General features: G+C 45.2%; 1 long non-coding RNA gene across 1 annotated transcript; it reads left to right on the top strand.

Annotated features, from left to right (window-relative positions):
- The first annotated feature begins 42 nt into the window (after nucleotides 1–42).
- LOC145722823 (uncharacterized) lies at nucleotides 43–6,212 on the top strand. Its single transcript, XR_014147389.1, has 3 exons — nucleotides 43–915; nucleotides 2,384–2,554; nucleotides 5,816–6,212. It is a non-coding gene; the product is annotated as an uncharacterized LOC145722823 (long non-coding RNA).
- Nucleotides 6,213–7,037: the final 825 nt, after the last annotated feature.

Here is a 7,037-nt window from a genome sequence, read left to right as displayed (position 1 = left end):
GGGGGGGGGCAAAGGGAGAGGGGGAAGCAGATTCCCCACTGAGCAGGGAGCCCAACCCAGGACTCGATGCCAGGACCCTGAGATCATGACCTGAGCCAAACGTAGATGCTTAACCGACGGAGCCACCCAGGCGCCCCGAGATTTCCTTCTTAGTATTTCTCTGTTACTTAAATATTATCTAATGATGATGATGAAAAAAAATCTCGGAAACAAGTACCAAAACTTCTGACTCCTGGTCCTGCCCAGCCCCTGACGGACTCCAGCTGTTGAATCTCAAACTGCTCACTTGAACTTTCTTGTCCTGGACTTTCTTTTCTGTGAATGAGGAATTGTAAACAAGAACTTTGAAAAGCCCATGTCTGCCACAAGGACAAATAACGTGGTAGATGGCAGAAAGTGTGTCATGGACACCTTTGCGGGCCTGTGGGTTATAAACGTGAGGACCAGACACAGAGGAGGAGGAGCGGTTTCAGGCTGTAAATGAAGCTGAGTAGCCCGCTCAGGGCCTGTGCTGACGTGATAGAATGTGAAACGGAGAACGAAGAGGAGCTCTTGGGTTCACCTGCGCATCTTCCCAGCCTGGTGCAGAGTTACACAGGTACAAGAGAGGGAGAGCCGTGGTGTAGGTGAGAGCCTGGGAAACCTGATATGTCCATCTGATTGATAAGAGTCAATAAAATTCAAGGCCTTTACTTTTGAAGTGATGTTTGTTTCTCTGTTTCTCTTCTTCTTTTTTTTTCTTAAGATTTTATTTATTTGAGAGAGAGAGAGCGCACACAAGCAGGAGGGAGGGGCAGAAGGAGAGGGAGAAGCTCCTCCCAGCTGAGTAGGGAGCCCGACTCCGGACTCAATCCCCGGAACCCTGGGATCATGACCTGAGCCGAAGGCAGACGCTTAACCGACTGAGTCACCCAGGTACCTCTCTGTTTCTCTTCTGCATTTGCTTTGTTTTGGCTTGTTGTTGTTGTTGTTGTTTTGTTTTGCTTTGTTTTAAGTTCTATCCTTTCTAGACCTCACCGTTAACAGAAAAACTGTGCAGAGGTTGGTAGCCACTTCTCTGGGTGGCCCTCTGTGTCACACTCCTTCTGCATCCAACAACACCATAGGAAGCGGGGGCTCATGCCAGAAAGTGAGATGGGGATGGGGGAGGCAGTCCTGGCCCCAGGGCAGCCCTAACCCCACAGGTTCCACCATGTCTAACCCCCCCCTCCTAACACTCTACATCCACCAGTATGCAAAATCACAGCTAAAGAGTCTTTTTTCGTCACTGCTGCTTGGGATGCCTTTGATAAACTGTTCACATCAGCACCAGGATTTACTTTTCAGTTTCACCTCCCCAGTTCCAGACACGGTAAGGAAATTCGGGGAGCATCCTGCAGACCATAGCTCTTCTCTGTTTTTCTTCTAAAGAAGAGCAGTGAGAGGGCCTACAGCTCTGAACATTTGCAGTATGTTACAGTATGAACATTAACTGATCTGATCTTCCCAACAGCCCCCAGCGATAGGGGGTGGGGAGGATAATGGTCCCTTGGCCGATGAGGAAACTGCAGGCTCCAAGAGGATCTAAAGTGGTGCCAACCCATAGCTAGCCCCAAACTGAGGGTCTCCCTTGCTCATCCCACCAGCCTCTGTCTGGCCTTGGTCCATCCACATTGGCCTGCCTTCACCATCTCCAAGTGCCAGGCGCCTCTACCCAGTGCCCCCTCACGGGCCCGACAGGACTTCCCCATGCTCTCCACCACCTGCCTAGGCCTGCTGATTCCCACTCACCCTTTCAACCAGTGCTTCTCAAACCCTAATGTGCCTATGAATCCCCGGGGAGCTTGTTGAGAAGCAGATCTTGATTCATTAGGTCTGGATGGGCCTGAGAGTCTGCATCTCTGACAATTGCCCAGGAGATGCCAGTGTTCACCGTCTGCAGGCCCCTCCGGGTAGCAAGCCTAATTCTAGCATAAACCAGACAAAGTGAGTCTGGGAAATGTCAGGAGACACCGTTGTACAATTTCATAATGCCTGCCTTGATTCCTAATCGTAACTAAAAGTCCTGTTTTCCTGGAGAGAATGTAATCTCCCTGGGGACAGGGATGAAGTATAACTGTCTCGTTCATATTTCCCTACCCAATGCCCAGCACAGGGCCTGGCACCTGAGGAATGCTCACTCAATACCTGTGGAATGACTGAATGAGCCAGAGAGCCAACACTGTTCTTCCCACCAAAATGCCATCCCTTGATTTCTGACAATTAGACATTTGGGAAGTGTCATCATGTATCATCAAACCCCGGGCATCGAACCATTTTAAAAAGGGACAGACCAAATTGTTCATGATGACAATCTCTCAGGAATGGGATTTTATTTTCTTTTGTGCACTTTTATGTTTTCCAGATTTCATGCAGCAATCAGGCATAACTTCAGTAAATCTAAGGTCATTTAAAAGTTCAAGTTCATCTAAGCAGATTCTTTCTTGTACTGTGTACGTGGTCACCTCTCCTTTGTCACTGCAGACACTCAGCTAGCTGTGTTCCTAGTGTATCCGTTTCCTGACTACGAAGGAAGGTCAGACTGCAGATGAGTACTGGGAGGCTTGCTCAGGCCTCAAATCTCTCTGAATCTGTCTTTTTATCCATGTAGTCCCTCTCACCCTTGTTACCCCCAAGGGATCTTAATCTTATTAGTAGAGTGGTGAAGGAAAAAATTCTCCCTCTCTCTTTTGAGGTCTTCCAGCTGGACTAAGAATTAAAATTACATGAGCAAATTAGCAGAAGAAAAACCCCCGACGTTTTATTAAATGTGCATGGAGGCCCAATAATAAAATTCTATTTTTGGGGTGCCTGGGTGGCTCAGTTGGTTAAGCGACTGCCTTCGGCTCAGGTCGTGATCCTGGAGTCCCGGGATCGAGTCCCGCATCGGGCTCCCTGCCCGGCAGGGAGTCTGCTTCTCCCTCTGACCCTCCCCCCTCTCATGCTCTATCTCATTCTCTCTCTCAAATAAATAAAAAAAAATAAAAATAAAAAAAATAAAATCTATTTTTAGACAAAGAGACAATAAATCTGTGAGGAATTGACAAGACAAAGAAAACTTAACTTTGGGAGCTTTAATTAGTAAGAATTTTTTTTTTAAGATTTATTTATTTGAGAGAGGGAGAGAGAGAGAGTGCTCACGAGTGGGGGGGAGGGGCAGAGGGAGAGGGAGAAGCAGACTCCCTGCTGAGCACAAAACCTGAGCTCAATCCCAGGACCCCGGGATCATGACCTGAACTGAAGTCAGATGCTTAACTGACTGAGCCACCCAGGCGCCCCACAATCAGCAAGACATTCTAAACAGAATTTGGGCTGGGCAGTAAATTAGTAAAACGTAACAAGTGTTCTTTATACAGTCTTCTCAGCCCTGAATTCCCTCTCTCCGGAGGTAAGGATGTCTCTTTACCTTCTGGTATAGGGAGGGTACCTCTCCCATCGGAGATTTATTTCCTGCTTGCGGGGAGAGAGAGGAGGGTCTGAAAGTCCTCACACAGGCTGTCTGTTAAATAACTTTTACTTAAAATCGCACATTTTGGGCGCCTGGGTGGCTCAGTTGTTAAGTGTCTGCCTTCGGCTCAGGTCATGATCCCAGGGTCCTGGGATAGTGTCCCACATCGGGCTCCCTGCTTGGCAGGAAACCTGCTTCTCCCTCTCCCACTCCCACTCCCCCTGCTTGTGTTCCTGCTCTCGCTATCTCTCTCTCTGTCAAATAAATAAATAAAATCTTTAAAAAAAAAAATCGTACATTTTGGGGTGGCCTGCCTTCAGCCCCTACACTGCTGACCTCAGCTTTGCTTTTACTGCCAAACTAAATATTGTGTCAAGCTATCCCTTTTCTGAGGATGGAATTTCTTTACTTCGAACCTAGATAACAGACTTCATTCATTGCTACTGCCAAGGTGCTTGCCTAAAGTTGCCATTTTTGAGCAGAACACTCTGAAAAATCAGTGAAAACCCAAGACTGTTTAAGACTATCAACTTTTAGGGCTCCTGGGTGGCTCAGTCGGTTAAGCGGCTGCCTTCAGCTCAGGTCGTGATCCCCAGGTCCTGGGATCAAGCCCCGCATCGGGCTCCCTGTTTAGCAGGGGAGCCTGCTTCTCCCTCTCCCTCTGCCTGCCGCTTCCCCTGCTTGTGTGCTCTTTCTCTGTCAAATAAATAAAAATCTTAAAAAAAAAAAAAAAGACTATCATCTTTTAGGGCACCTGAGTGTTTCGGTTAAGCATCTGCTTTTGGCTCAGGTCATGATCTCAGGGTCCTGGGACTGAGTCCTGAGTTGGGCTCTGTGCTCAGCGGGGAGCCTGCTTGTCTGCTTGTCCCTCTCCTTCTCCCTCTGCACCCCCGCCCCGGGCTCCTGCTCTCTCTTTCTCTCTCTCAAATAAATAAACAAAATCTTGGAAAAAAAAGGGGGGGGGGCTATCAGCGTTAGTCACAGCACTAAATAATCCCATTAGTAAAGCCTGATGGAGTTCACACTTTTTAATTACTGGCATTCAGTAAATATTCTTAGATGATAACCTGTGTGAGGTGATTCAGCAAATAGCCTGTGGACAGGCAAAATATTTGTACCTCTTCCCCCGACCCGCTCTGTTTTACCCATTGGTACAAATGCATGAATATATGAGGTGAATCAACATGATTTTCTGGTTTGAAGATAAATGCTGTTTTCACATTTATTAGCTCATTGAAACATCCACTCAAGCTGTTTTCTATAGGCTACCCTGAGCAGAATTAGTAAGCCAGTTTGTGGAAACTATACAGGAAACATAAGGAAAGTTTCAAGATCAAAGGGGGAATATTAATGGATGGACATTGTAGCCTGAGATACAGTGACTGCGCATAATATTTATATGAGGGCTATCTATTATATTAGGACAGATGTCAGGCCTCTTTGAATGGCTAGATTAAATAAAGGATCATGGTTACTACTAGGATTCTGTATTCTGAATAGAAATAAAATTTCCGTGCCTGAACTTTGTTCTTACCGTTTTGAGCCAACATCGCTGCTCATATTAACCAGCAATGTTAGCCCCAAACAGGTAATATAATTTTAAAATCTTTACTGTTTAGGTAGATAATATACAGATATAGATATGTATTGTTTGAGTCCATGAAAGATTTAAGATGACTTGCCAAATTATATATACAATAAAAAATGCATGAATTACAACTGAAAGCCTAAAAAAATATGGTAGAAGAGAAAAAGGAGCAAAGGAAATTTGTTACATAGATACACAGGCCACAGAACCTTATTCGGTTACCAAATGCGGATTGTAAATGGCTTCCAATCTCGGAGTTAAACTCCAAAACGCAGCCTGTCCTCCAAGACCCCTACAGGACATGCTGCATCACCCTATGCCCCCAGACCCCTACCCCCCAGCCCTGCAGCTTATCCCCTGCCATTCTCCCCCTCCCTCAGTCTGCTCCCCCACAGATAAGCCAGGCAGACCACTGCAGTCCTTCAGTTACTGCTGCCTGGGCATGAAGCTGCCCATGTCCTCCCCGAGGGCTCCCTCCCTCCCTGGTCTCTACCCAAATCTACCCCCTTATCCGAGGGGCCAGCCCCGGCCACCCTACCAAAAAAGCATGAGGCTTCCGCCCATCATTAGCTCCTTCTGGTGTTTTCTTTTTCTTCAGAGCACACCACATGATCTGTCCCCTCCCTGGCAAGTAAAACTTCTGAGAGCTATGGATGGCTAAGGTTCTGACTCTGGCCAGGGACAGAGTGCAGGCATTTTGTACATGAGAGAAGGTCCATCCTACTATCTGATGCTCAGTTGGTACTTTTTTTTTTTCAAAGCGCATGGATATGCTCTCAATCAACAGGACAGATTTCTTGTCTGGATCTGGTTAATCCTCATAACTGTGATGTCTCCGGAGCATTCCAGCTTTACATGGTTGTAGGGCAAGGAGGATCTGCCGCTAAAATTGCCTATAGCCCAGAAGCTGCTTTACTGTGTGAACAAAAGAATGGTCAAGACCCCGGGGTTGTCTACCCTCGGGCTGGGCCGTGGTGATTTGGGTCTGGGAGAATTTCAAAGCAGCATGTAGTAATTGTTGCATGTCTGTACATACAGACAGATAACCAACATGGATTATCAGTGATCCCACCAGGCTGACTTCATTGTCAAATAAAAGATGCCTTCAAGTAATTGAGTTTGGAGTATGTTTACCACAAATGAGAATTTGGGTATTAGAACAGTCTCATAAGCCATGCTTTCTGCCAACAGCGTGAACCGAGTGTTGATAAGGTCACCTCTGGTACATCAAAACAAAGCTCTATAATGAGCATAAAGAATAAGTGTTAGACCATTGGAAAAAGACTATGCACAGGATATTAAATGGTATTCCAGAATTTTTGTTTATTCTCGTAAGTGTAATAATGGTATTTTGTAATGAAAATAACCTTGTTTTTAGGCTCTGCATGCCATAGTCCTTAGTAATGATGTGACATAATGTTAAGAATTAGCTTTCAGTTGGCTCCACAATAAATACATAAATGGATGGATAGATGAAGTGAATACAGCAAAATGTTAATAATTATTGAATCCAAGTAAAGGATTGCAGTGTTTATTACACTATTTTATTCTTTCAACTTTTTTGAATATTTGAAAATTTTCACAAGAAAAAATCGGAGAGGGAGAATATATTTTCATTTCTACTCCTTTATAGTACCTAGATAATCTAAATGTGATTTCAAATCAGTAAGTCATAAATTAACAAGAAGAGAGGGGAAAAGTCCTGTTTTCTTGCCTTCAGAAACCATTTATTTCTGCTGATATTCTCAAAGTGATATTAAGGCTCAGATTGTGTATAAGCATCAGTGGGCAAGGATTTTTATCAAACACATTAAAATTAGTCCCAGAGTAGTTCCTATTCACTGAGTTAAAAGTCAAGGAAAAAGCACAAACAATCCGGCATCTTGTGTGTAACTTACAGTTATGCATGAGGTGATGAAGAGAGTGGGGACAGCCATATTTCAAGGCTCCTTAGTCCCGAGACACCCAGGCTTGTTGGGTGTC

Source organism: Leptonychotes weddellii, chromosome 8 (genome assembly GCF_054177405.1).
Source record: "Leptonychotes weddellii isolate Sample4059 chromosome 8, ASM5417740v2, whole genome shotgun sequence".
In the NCBI taxonomy this organism is placed as follows: domain Eukaryota; kingdom Metazoa; phylum Chordata; class Mammalia; order Carnivora; family Phocidae; genus Leptonychotes; species Leptonychotes weddellii.
The sequence above is the reverse complement of the archived record's forward strand: the minus strand, read 5'-3'. Positions and strand labels throughout refer to the sequence as shown.